We start from the raw sequence: 10,625 nt of genomic DNA on the forward strand, positions 1-10,625 counted from the left end.
TTACAGGTTTTCTCTGTACAGTTTTTTTCAAATGACCCACAAAAGGAAAGCAGCTATTTCAATGCCCTGGCTCAGTGACTTGAAGCTCCCATTGGCTCCCTTCTCTCCTGCCAAGTGAGATTAGCTGCTCTGCTTGCCACAGCCATTCCTGGAAATTGAGAGAGTAAACGGGCATCCAGGGACAGGCCTCTCTTTTGTGCTGATCCCCCATGACCAACACACAAGCATTTGGTTGTGGTGGATAAGATTTCTCTCCTAAGAGTCATGAGTGAAAAATGTCAATTGCTCCTCATCCAATTGATACAATATAAAACCCAGCTGGGAGCAGCACCCCAAAAGACCTGTGACAGCTCTCTGCTTTGATCTCCCAAGCAACATACAGACAGTGTGCGTGTGTGCATGTGTATATCCATGTATGTAAGTGCAGGCATGCACATGCTACAGCACACATGTGCAGGTTAAATCTCGGGTGACTGACTGTCTTTGCCTTCCACTTCACTTGAGACAGGGTCACTCATTTTTCACTGAAGCATCTGCCAGGCTAGCTGGCCCATGAACTACTGAGGACAGTCCTGCCTTTACTACCATCTTGTGGTAGCAGTCTACCATGTTGGTCTTCATACAGTTTCTAGGGATTCAAACACAGGTCTTCACATGTCCATGGTGAGCACTTCACTACCTGAGTCATCTCCCCATCCCCAATGCATGTAGCTTGATGTGTGCATATGTTGGTTAATATTTTCCAGTACTAATGTTTACTCTCACAGTTCCTGCTCATTTGGGTGGTACACATTTTGAAGTCACTAGTAAGAATGAATGATGAATGGCCACCAGGCTGCTTAAAATCCTCAAGATTTCTACAAAAGGATTTTTATAAAAAGATATAAAGGAAGTTATTAATAAATAAAACTGTATAAACATCCAGCTATTATAGACATTACTCTAATAGCTGGGGGAAACCTGAGATTTCCAGCAACATCCATTAGGAAAATATTACAGTGTTCCCAAAACCCTTCTGCATATAGTGCCCTTCACTTTCTGCCTGGGTTGTACAGTGTTGTGACAGACTTTTCCTGGGGAGATGCACCATAAACATGTCTACTCACCCCAGATACAGAACCCACGACAGACAGACCCAAGTATAGATACCAACGAAGTCCAACTCGGTGAACGAATGAGTTCTGTTGGGGTGACTTAAAGAAATATGAGTGAGGGGTTTCTTATAGGAGCAGACATGACTTGAAGACACCAGCATCACCAAAGTCTACATCAGCATGGGTGACAGCTCACAAAATAGGAAACTGGGGCGCACTGCACAGCCTGCAGGCAGCTCAGTGGGTTGGACAGCCTCCTTTCCAGGTGGCTCAGCTGATCCCTGCATCTTTCAGGCTACTGGGCTTGCTAAGTTACTCAGTTACTGCTGAGTACCTCTCAGCGGTCTTTATTGTTTATTCTTGGGAGGGACAGGCCCAGTGAATCTGGTCTTCCTCAAGTTGTATTGAGTTGTATACTTTCCAATGGAGCTTCTCTGGGAGATGGAATATTTCAATCTCCTAGGAAACAGCCACACAATATACAGTCTAGAGAGTGCTCTCCTGTGGTGATATTTTTTTATGATCTAATAAAACCACTGAAGATCAAAATACAAAGCTATCCACACTAGTCAGTCATAGAGGCCAGGCATGTGTAGTACACACCTTTAATCTTGGGACTCAGGCGACAGAAGCAGATGGACCTCTGTGAGTTCAAGGCCACCCAGGGCTACATGAGAGTGAATCAGTCTAAAAGAGTAACAAAGCTCATGCCTTTAATCACAGCACTAGAGAGGTATAAAAAGAAGCAAAGGGTCTTGTATGAGATTCAGTGTCCAGGCACAGGGAAGACAGGATCTCCATTTTAGCCTTGGTAGAGGCTACGGGCTGGCTGCTTTGCTTTTCTGAACTTCAGCTTGAAACCCAATATCTGTCTCTGGGTCTATATTATTCATGCTATACCCTGAAAGAGCCACATATTTTGTTTTGAATGAGTGAGCCTAAGTATTTAGAAAAGAAAGTAAAAAAAAATAAAAAGAAATTAAATAGATAGATAGATGATAGACAAACAGATAAACGTCATGTGTGGGGGTAAGGCATGCATACAGTAGACAGATTACATTACTGAACTGCTTCCCAGTCCTTCTAAGTCTGCATTTTCAAAACATGCTTTTAACTGTAGCAATGGGAATAAGGGATTTTTTTTTTTTTTAAAGATTTGTTTATTGATTATGTATAGTGTTCTGACTGCAGACCAGAAGAGGGCACCAGATCTCATTACAGATGGTTGTTAAGCTACCATGTGGTTGCTGGGAATTGACTTCTGGAAGAGTAGTCAGTGCTCTTACCTCTGAGCCATCTCTCCAGTCCCAGTAGTTAGATCTTATCCAATCAGACTCACATAATTTAGGTTCCTTTTTTTTCTGTAATTTAAATTACAGTGGGGGATATGATAGGGTTATGGAAAAGTATATAGGACTAACAAAAAGTAAGTATACTCTAGATTTGGGGAGTCCCTGCCCATCTTAAAGATTTTAGTTTGCAGAGCAAGGATGTAGGAAAGGGGCAGGAGAATAATTCTTGCAAATGGAATATAGAAAGTCATAAAGTATGGATTGACATGAGAGGAGAGAACAGAAATTATGAAAACAAGAAAAGTTACTATGGTTATGGGGCTAATGGTTATGCTACGCTGATTCTGTTAAATAGGGCTAATAACTGAACCATCAATCTTTTGTGGAATAACTGAAGGCTCTAAATGTACAGCCAAGAGAAAGCCAGAGTATGAAAAAAGTTTCTCACAGGTCATGGCCCACAACAAGGAAATAGGCCCCCAACCCTGGAACAAATGATTCCAGATGAACAGCCCTGTTTGGGTCACTCCTGGCCAACGGACAGTCTGGGAACTTTCCAAGTCATACTATGGTTTATCCTTTGAATAAGAACAGGTCATACCTGGGTGATCTCTCAAACATGAGATCATACTTTGTAATCAATCACCTTGTGTCCCATGCATGTATGACACTTTGCACTCTTTAAAAAGGCCTGAACCCTTTGGGGTGTGTGGATTTTTCCCCGAGATTGCTGTCACCCGAGTGCACTCGTTCAAGAAATACCTCTTGCTTGTTGCATCTCCTGGTTTTGGCGTTTGTGTCCTGGGGCTCTCCCATCGGCCCATCCGGACCCCAGAATTAGGGTTCAACACGTCCACATTTTACCTCTTTTGTTCTCTCCACCCCCACCCCACCCCATTTTTTGGTCTGAATCCAGGGCCTCAGGTATACAAGGCAAGCACTCCTAAGCTGCATATTCAGATTTATTTCCTTTCTCCATGTCTTTGTTTTACTTCTATTTTTTAAAATATATTTCAAGACTTCCAGGTAAGATGGCAGACTTCCTCCATGTGATCCAGCAGAGAAACGCCAGTATAAAAAAAAAAAAAAAATTATTTCTATTGTGTTCAAAAAAGAGGAAAAGCTTCAAGAAATCCATGAAAGGAGTAACAGGACAGTTGCTAAGTGTGAGACACAAAAGGCAATGCACCAGCTAGGAGAAAGCTGGGCTTAGCCTGGCCCCAGTGTGGCTCTCCAGGATGAGGAGGGGGCAGAAATAAGCCTTATCCAAAGATACGCCTGGTGGTCCTGGTGGCAGAAGACCACCAGTCCCATCTGTGGGACAAGTCTACAGCTCTCTCCAGCCTCAAATCCAGCTGCCAGACTTGCTGAGACAGTGATTTCCCCAGGTGGATGGATCAGCTATGGAAAGTCTTCCCAGATTTCAGAGGGCTGTTGTTGGTGCCACTCTGACATGAAATCTGCTATTTAAAACTGAGCTACCTGAGGGGTTTGAGAACATGGAATGGTCACCATCCTGGCAGCCTAGAGTCAACCTGCCTCAGGCCCGGGGTGACAGCCAGCCTGGGAAGAGGCTGTGGAGAGAGCACATGGGCTGATGCTCACAAGCCAAAAAGGACAAGCAAGGAATGGTTAGGCCCAGGAAGTGATGATACAGAGAATGGTAACCCCAATCTCAGGGTCCAAGAGCAGAATGCATCAAATGAAATTAACATGGAGTTTGACAACTCTGAGCCTGCCTTCCATGAGACTCACTGATACACAATTGAAAAGTTCCAAGATTCTAACTGAATGCCTGGCATCGACAACTGTATGCCTCCAGCAGTGTGAGTTTTGAAAGTATGAAGCCAAGTCCACCTATTCAGATCTCAAAGCTGTGGTTTTTCCCCACATTCCCGACACACTTGGGAGGAACCCTCAAGCTAGACCATTCATTAGCTACCTCAGGAGGTATAAACTGGGGAATCTTGGGAATGTGGGAGAATCTGCCTGGCCTGCATTCTGCAAAGTATGGTCAGCAGAAGCCCTGTATGCAAAGAAGATAGCTCTAGCAGACACTGGATACTTGACCTACAGATTCAAAACCAGCACAGATCACAGGAAACAGTCTATTGTGGTTTAATAAGGATCAGGAAAAACAAATAGGCTAAATAGATGTTTATTCAGGGAGAAATAACTTAGAACAGAGACAGATGAACACCATCAGGTTCCTGGTCCCAGGGATGCCCCCGGATGCTCTTCTGTCTCCGTGCTACAAGTAGAGAGTGCTCCGGGGCCCCTTCCCCAGGCCTAGATCCCCCCAGGTAACCTCAAAGGATATGGTCAGTGCTACAGGTGCAGACAAAGTGAATATCTCACTACAGGAATCCACAAGATCACATGGGTAGGGAAAAGGAACCAGCCATAGAAACACACCCTCAGCAGAGCCAAAGAGACACTTTTTGGCCCTGCAACCAGAACCAAAGAAATGCACCCTGAGCCTGAAACCAGTGCCAAAGAAACACACTTTGTTCCTGGAATCAGAGCCAGTGAAATATACCCTGGTCATAAAATTAGAGCCAAAAGGCTAAAAAGGACCTGTGGGGGAAACACACAAACACACACACACACACACACACACACACACACACTTACTTTGGCTCTGAAACCAGAGCCAAATCTGACCTGAGCAGAAAACCAACCAATCCCTGAACACAAGATCTAGCCAATCTGAGGGACTGAAATCTAACCAATCCCCACCTTTGAAATCTCCCTAGAAAAACTCTGCCTCTAAGAGGCATTATATAAACCCTGTGTCTGTTCAGCTTATGGCTGTCCAACTGTCTCCTTCCACCCTGGCAGAGGCAGCCACTCTCCTGGATTCTTCCCTCCTAATAAATCTCTTGAATGAGGTTTGGGTGAGACCTTCCTTTGCTGAAATGGAGGGGAGAAGAGAACAACTTTTCTCCAGAGCCTGAGGAACAGCTTCCTTTAACAAGGCAGAGTTGTTACACTCTGGGGGACTGGAGCCAAACTGTACCACCGGGAATCCCTTCCCTGCTGGAGCTGAGCTCTTACACTGGAGAAGCCTTTCCCTGGAGCAGGGCTGTGAGCTGCTACAGCTGCTGTGACCTGTGGCATTTCTTGGCTCCCAAGTGCTAGAGTACCTTTCCATCCGAGCCGCTGCATACACCCAACCCCCCTTAAGAAAAAGCTATGGTGAGGTATAGTGGCACGCATCTTTAACATCAGTTCACAGAAGGCAGAAATAGGAAGATCTGTTCTTTTAAGGCCAGCCTGCTCTACAGAGTGAGTTCTAGGACAGCCAAGGCTACATAGTGTGACCTCGTTTCAAAAGTAAATAAAATTCAGCAGCAATTACTCAAAATAACACATAATTTAATAAGATAGAATTCCACATAAAAGATGTCTAGTGTTAGCTACAAGTTCACCGCCATCAGTTAGTATACTTCCATTCTGCTGTGATTTCTTCCTCAAGAAACCCTTTTGAGTCCAATATACTCCAGCATTCCAGCTATCCATACAAACTCCAGGCAATGGGACAAAAGCTGAATAAAATCCCTTTCGGATACCATCCTTGTGGAGCATTTCTGTTTATAAGTATTTGGTCAGAACACAGTCATGCTGACACCTCGGCAAGGGAGGTTGACAGATATAATCTCTTTGGATGTGTAGTGTGGCTTCTAGAACAGGTCTTGGTAAGCAGATGGGCAAGTAGAGATGAACAAAGCAGAAAACTGGAAGAAAAGATAAGAACCCCCAGACAGCTAGAAGCATCTGTCACTTTGAATACAGTAATCAACCCTAAAAATTGGCAAATGAAGAAACGCCCACACCCAACACATTCAAGATATAGATTCACATTAGGGAACATACTGACTTCTGAAAGAGATAACTTACCCCTCCTACTTAGGTTACCAGAGAATGAGCTTTTACATATTTCCTACACATTGTTTAAGTATTAAATTCATATTAGGAGGCAATCACATGTTCTCCAACTAAAGTATATAAAATGGTGTTTTATAAAAGTGTGGGATAATAGAGGGGGGAGATTTATAATTCATCCTATATAAATCTATCTTCTGGGGGTGTGGTTTGTCATAGAGCATTTGACTGGCAGTCATAAACCCCAGGCTCGGTCCCTAGTACTGCACCAATCAAATACAGCAGTAAAAACAAAACCAGCAAACAAAACCCAAGTTTCCCCATCACCTTCCACTTCCTGGTTATGACCCTGTTGAGGTAGCTTGTGGCAGCTCTTGCCAGAGGAGAGTTAAGGCCACCTGCTGGGGAGCTGCAACATTAACCCTTTAAATTACCACACAGGCTTCAAGTCATGCACACAGGCCCAAGCACAGCTTAATTTCTTAATTAGTTATAGTTCTCCACTAGGACACTCAAAGCCAAAGCTAGATACAATGCCAGCCTGAGCTATATAGCAAGCTTCTTAATTTCAGGGGGTGGACAATTCAAATGCTTCAGGAAGTTCCTGAAACTAACTTGATACACAAAGATTCTCCCTCCTCAAGCACATATAAGACTGCTGAGAGACACTTTCAGACAAGCTAAGTCCCCGGAAGAGATTCAGACCAGCTGAGTTGCACGGAAGATACTCTCCAAGTTGTTTGGTTACTTGTAAGTTTCTCAGTGAGATAATTCCCAGCTTTTCTGAGCTGTTACAGATACCAGATTGGACCTTGGTGCCACAATTGTCTTTGAGTCATTCCTGTAAGTAACCCCTCCCCCATATCCCTGTAGTTAACCCTTATAAACACATCCATTCAAATGAACTTTGGTGAGATCTATACTTTGTTGTGAGTAGACATTTGTTCACACACCCTAGAAATAGTGTCACACAACACATAGTGACTTATGGACTATAATTCTAATACTTGGAGCCTGAAGTAGGGGGGTTGCCATGAGTTCAAAGCCAGGCTGTACTACATAGTGAGTTCCAGGGTAGCATGGAGTACCGATTGAGATATTGTCTGATGGGAGATGTCATTCTGTATATGTTTCTCATACTGGTTAATGAATAAAGCATTGTTGGCCAATAGGAAAGGAAGATAGGAGAGACTAGGAGACAAGGAGGAAAGGGGAAGTAGAGGGAGAGTCAAGATGGAGAGTCTGGAGAAAGCAGAATGCCGGCCGGCTCCCCGGTAAGAGAAATACATAGATCAGCAGAAATGGGTTAATACTTAAGACAGAGCTAGCCGATAAGAAACTAGTACCTGGCCAACAGAATTATATCTAATACAGAGTCTCTGTGTGTTATTTGGAGCTGGCGCGGCAGCGGGACAAGACCAGCGGCGGCGGGTGGAAAAAACATACTCCTTACAATTGTCTCAACAACAACAAAAAGAAATCAGAGAGTTGCTTTCTCTTGTACTATTTAGGAGAGGTTCTCTGAAGTGGCAGTATAGGCGGGCAAACAGAATGATCAGAAAGGCCTTAGCTACATCCTACATTTAGAAAATGACAACCACTGCTCTTAGCTCACCAGAGACAAGTCCTACAAACATCAGATATAATTTCCTGTGTACCTTTGTTTTCTTTCTTTTTCAATATTGTAACTATTTTTGATTGATTTGTGTTATGTATACATGTGAAGGGAAGAGAACAACTGTTGGAGTCTTTTCTCTCCTCCCACCATGTAGGCCCTTGGAATCTAAACCAAGTTACAGGTTTGGTGGTAAGCACCTTTACCTACTGAGGCATCTTACCAGCCACCATCTACTTTCAATAGAACATACACAATGATTTAAGAATTTGTCCAGCTGGGAGGTGGTAGCACATGCCTTTAATCTGAGCACTCAGGAGGCAGAGGCAGACCAGTTTCTGAGTTTGAGGCCAACCTCTGCAGAGGGAGTTCCAGGACAGCTGGGACTACACAGAGAATCCCTATCTCAAGAAAAAAGGAAAAAACTATTTGTTCATTAAGACAAGCTATAACAGTTGAAAGGGGTTGTGACTTTATTCTTTTTACAATACTCTTTGCAGATCTGTAACTTCTTCTTCTTCTTCTTCTTCTTCTTCTTCTTCTTCTTCTTCTTCTTCCTCCTCCTCCTCCTCCTCCTCCTCCTCCCCCTCCTCCTCCTCTTCCTCCTCTTTCTCTCCTCCTCTTCCTCGTGTTATTATAACTGTGCTGGTATGCAAACCCAAGGTCTCATACACAGTAGGCAAGTGCCTTGCCATACTGAGCTATATCTCCAGCTCTGTGTTGATTTCAGTTACAAGTTTTGAGTTTGTTTGGTTGGCTGGTTTTTGGTTTTTCAAGACAGAGTTTCTCTGTATAATAGCCCTGGCTGTCCTGAAACTTGCTTTGTAGATCAGGCTGGCCTCAAACTCACAGAGCTACACCTGCCTCTGCCTCCCAAGTTCTGAGATCAAATGTGTGTGCCACTACACCTAGCTCAATTATAAGTTTTTAACTTTTTTTTCCCTAAATGACACAGAAAGGTATGGTGGTGCATGCCTGTAATTCCAGTGCTACAGAGGCTGATACAGGAGAATTGCTGTAAGTTCAAGCTTAACTGGAGCTACATCAGTGAGTACCAGACCAGCCCATGCTACATATTGAGACCCTGTCTCCAAGGTGGAAAAGCAAAATAATTATAGTGTCTACATGAGAAAAGACACAAGAGTTTCTTAAAATATTTAAAAATATAAGTCCTGTTTTTGGGAGAAAATAGAATACAAATTTTCAAGTCAAATCGTTTTATTCAGAGACTTGAAGGTGAGGATGGGCAAAGAGATCCACAAAATCGTATGTCCTCCACAGGAGAGATGTCCCTAGGCACACTATCACTCTAGACTAACATTTTATTCTTTTAATTTAAAATGTTTGTAATTGAATGGGAGGGGTCATGTATGTATGTGATGTGTGTGATGTGTGCTTGTGCAGAGGCCAGAGAGGCTGTAGGCCATCTTCTACTCTACCTCTACCTCTCCGAAGATGGAGTTGCTCATTAAACCTGAAGATTTGGACCTCTCCATTTTTGCAGGCCTTGCTGCCCAGTGAGCTTTTGTCCTCACCATGCTGGGGTCACCGGTATGTGGCTATACCTAGTTTCCCCCCCACACATACACACCCAAACACAGGGGTGCTGGAAATTCTAATTCAGGCCCTCATGTTTATACAGCAAGTACTCTTTATCTACTGAGGCATCTCCCCAGTCACTAGACTTACTATACTCCCTGACAAGTGTCATTTCATGCCTTGAAGACATGATTTGATAAATCAGTACTTTTGCTTATAAAGCCTAGAATTTTGGTAAATGTGATTTTTTTTTAAAAATCTTGGACAGGAAGGGTTTTTAGTTTGGACCTTTAGGAGTACCATAAAACATCAAAAGAATGATAAAACACAGCTTCATCAATTACCCAACACTTCTGGATAAGACACTAGCCAAGTTTAGTGCAGTATTCCTTTTTTCAAATTATTATTTTTATTTTATGTGTAGAAGTGTTTTGCCCACCTGTATGTATGTGCATGGCATGTGTGCTTTGTGCCCACAGAGGCCAGAAGAGGGTGTTGGATACCCTAGAACTGAAGCTAAGGACTCTGTAAGCTACCATGTGGACACTGGAAGCAGAACCTGGGCCCACTGCAAAAGCAGCAAGCACTCAGAACTGCTGACCCATCTCTCCAGCCCCCACCCCGCTGTAAGATTACTGAGTTGTCTACACTTGAAAGTAGTCCTGCTGTAGGCCCTCAAACAGAATGCCGTTGTATTGAAAAAGATACTTAGCTGCTTCAGAACATGTCTGGAAACTGAAAGGATATATATATATATATATGTATGTATGTATGTATGTATGTATGTATGTATATGTATATATATATGCAATTATCAGTGAGAACATGTCTCACTTAGCCCAGGCTGGCCTCAAATTCCTTCTGCAGGAGATGATGACCTTTGACCCTTCTACCATCACCTACCCCAGCACTGGATTACAGGTGCCACCACCATTCCTGTTTTATAAGATACTGGAACAGTGTTCCTCCTGCATGCTAGGCAAACACTCCGCCAACTGAGCTAAACCGCACCGCCCACGGGCCCAGCCCGTGGATGAATTTCATGAAGCCACAAAATGTCTTGCATTTGCTACAGCAGCCCAGGTAACCAATATAAAGTACTCTGAACTTTGCTATTATTAAGTCCAGCTGGAGTCTGGTGTGGAGCCACAATACATAAAGGATTCTAGGCCTGAGACCTTGTTACAAAAATGCAAACAA

This window comes from Phodopus roborovskii, unplaced genomic scaffold, assembly GCF_943737965.1.
Source record: "Phodopus roborovskii unplaced genomic scaffold, PHOROB, whole genome shotgun sequence".
Classification (NCBI taxonomy): domain Eukaryota; kingdom Metazoa; phylum Chordata; class Mammalia; order Rodentia; family Cricetidae; genus Phodopus; species Phodopus roborovskii.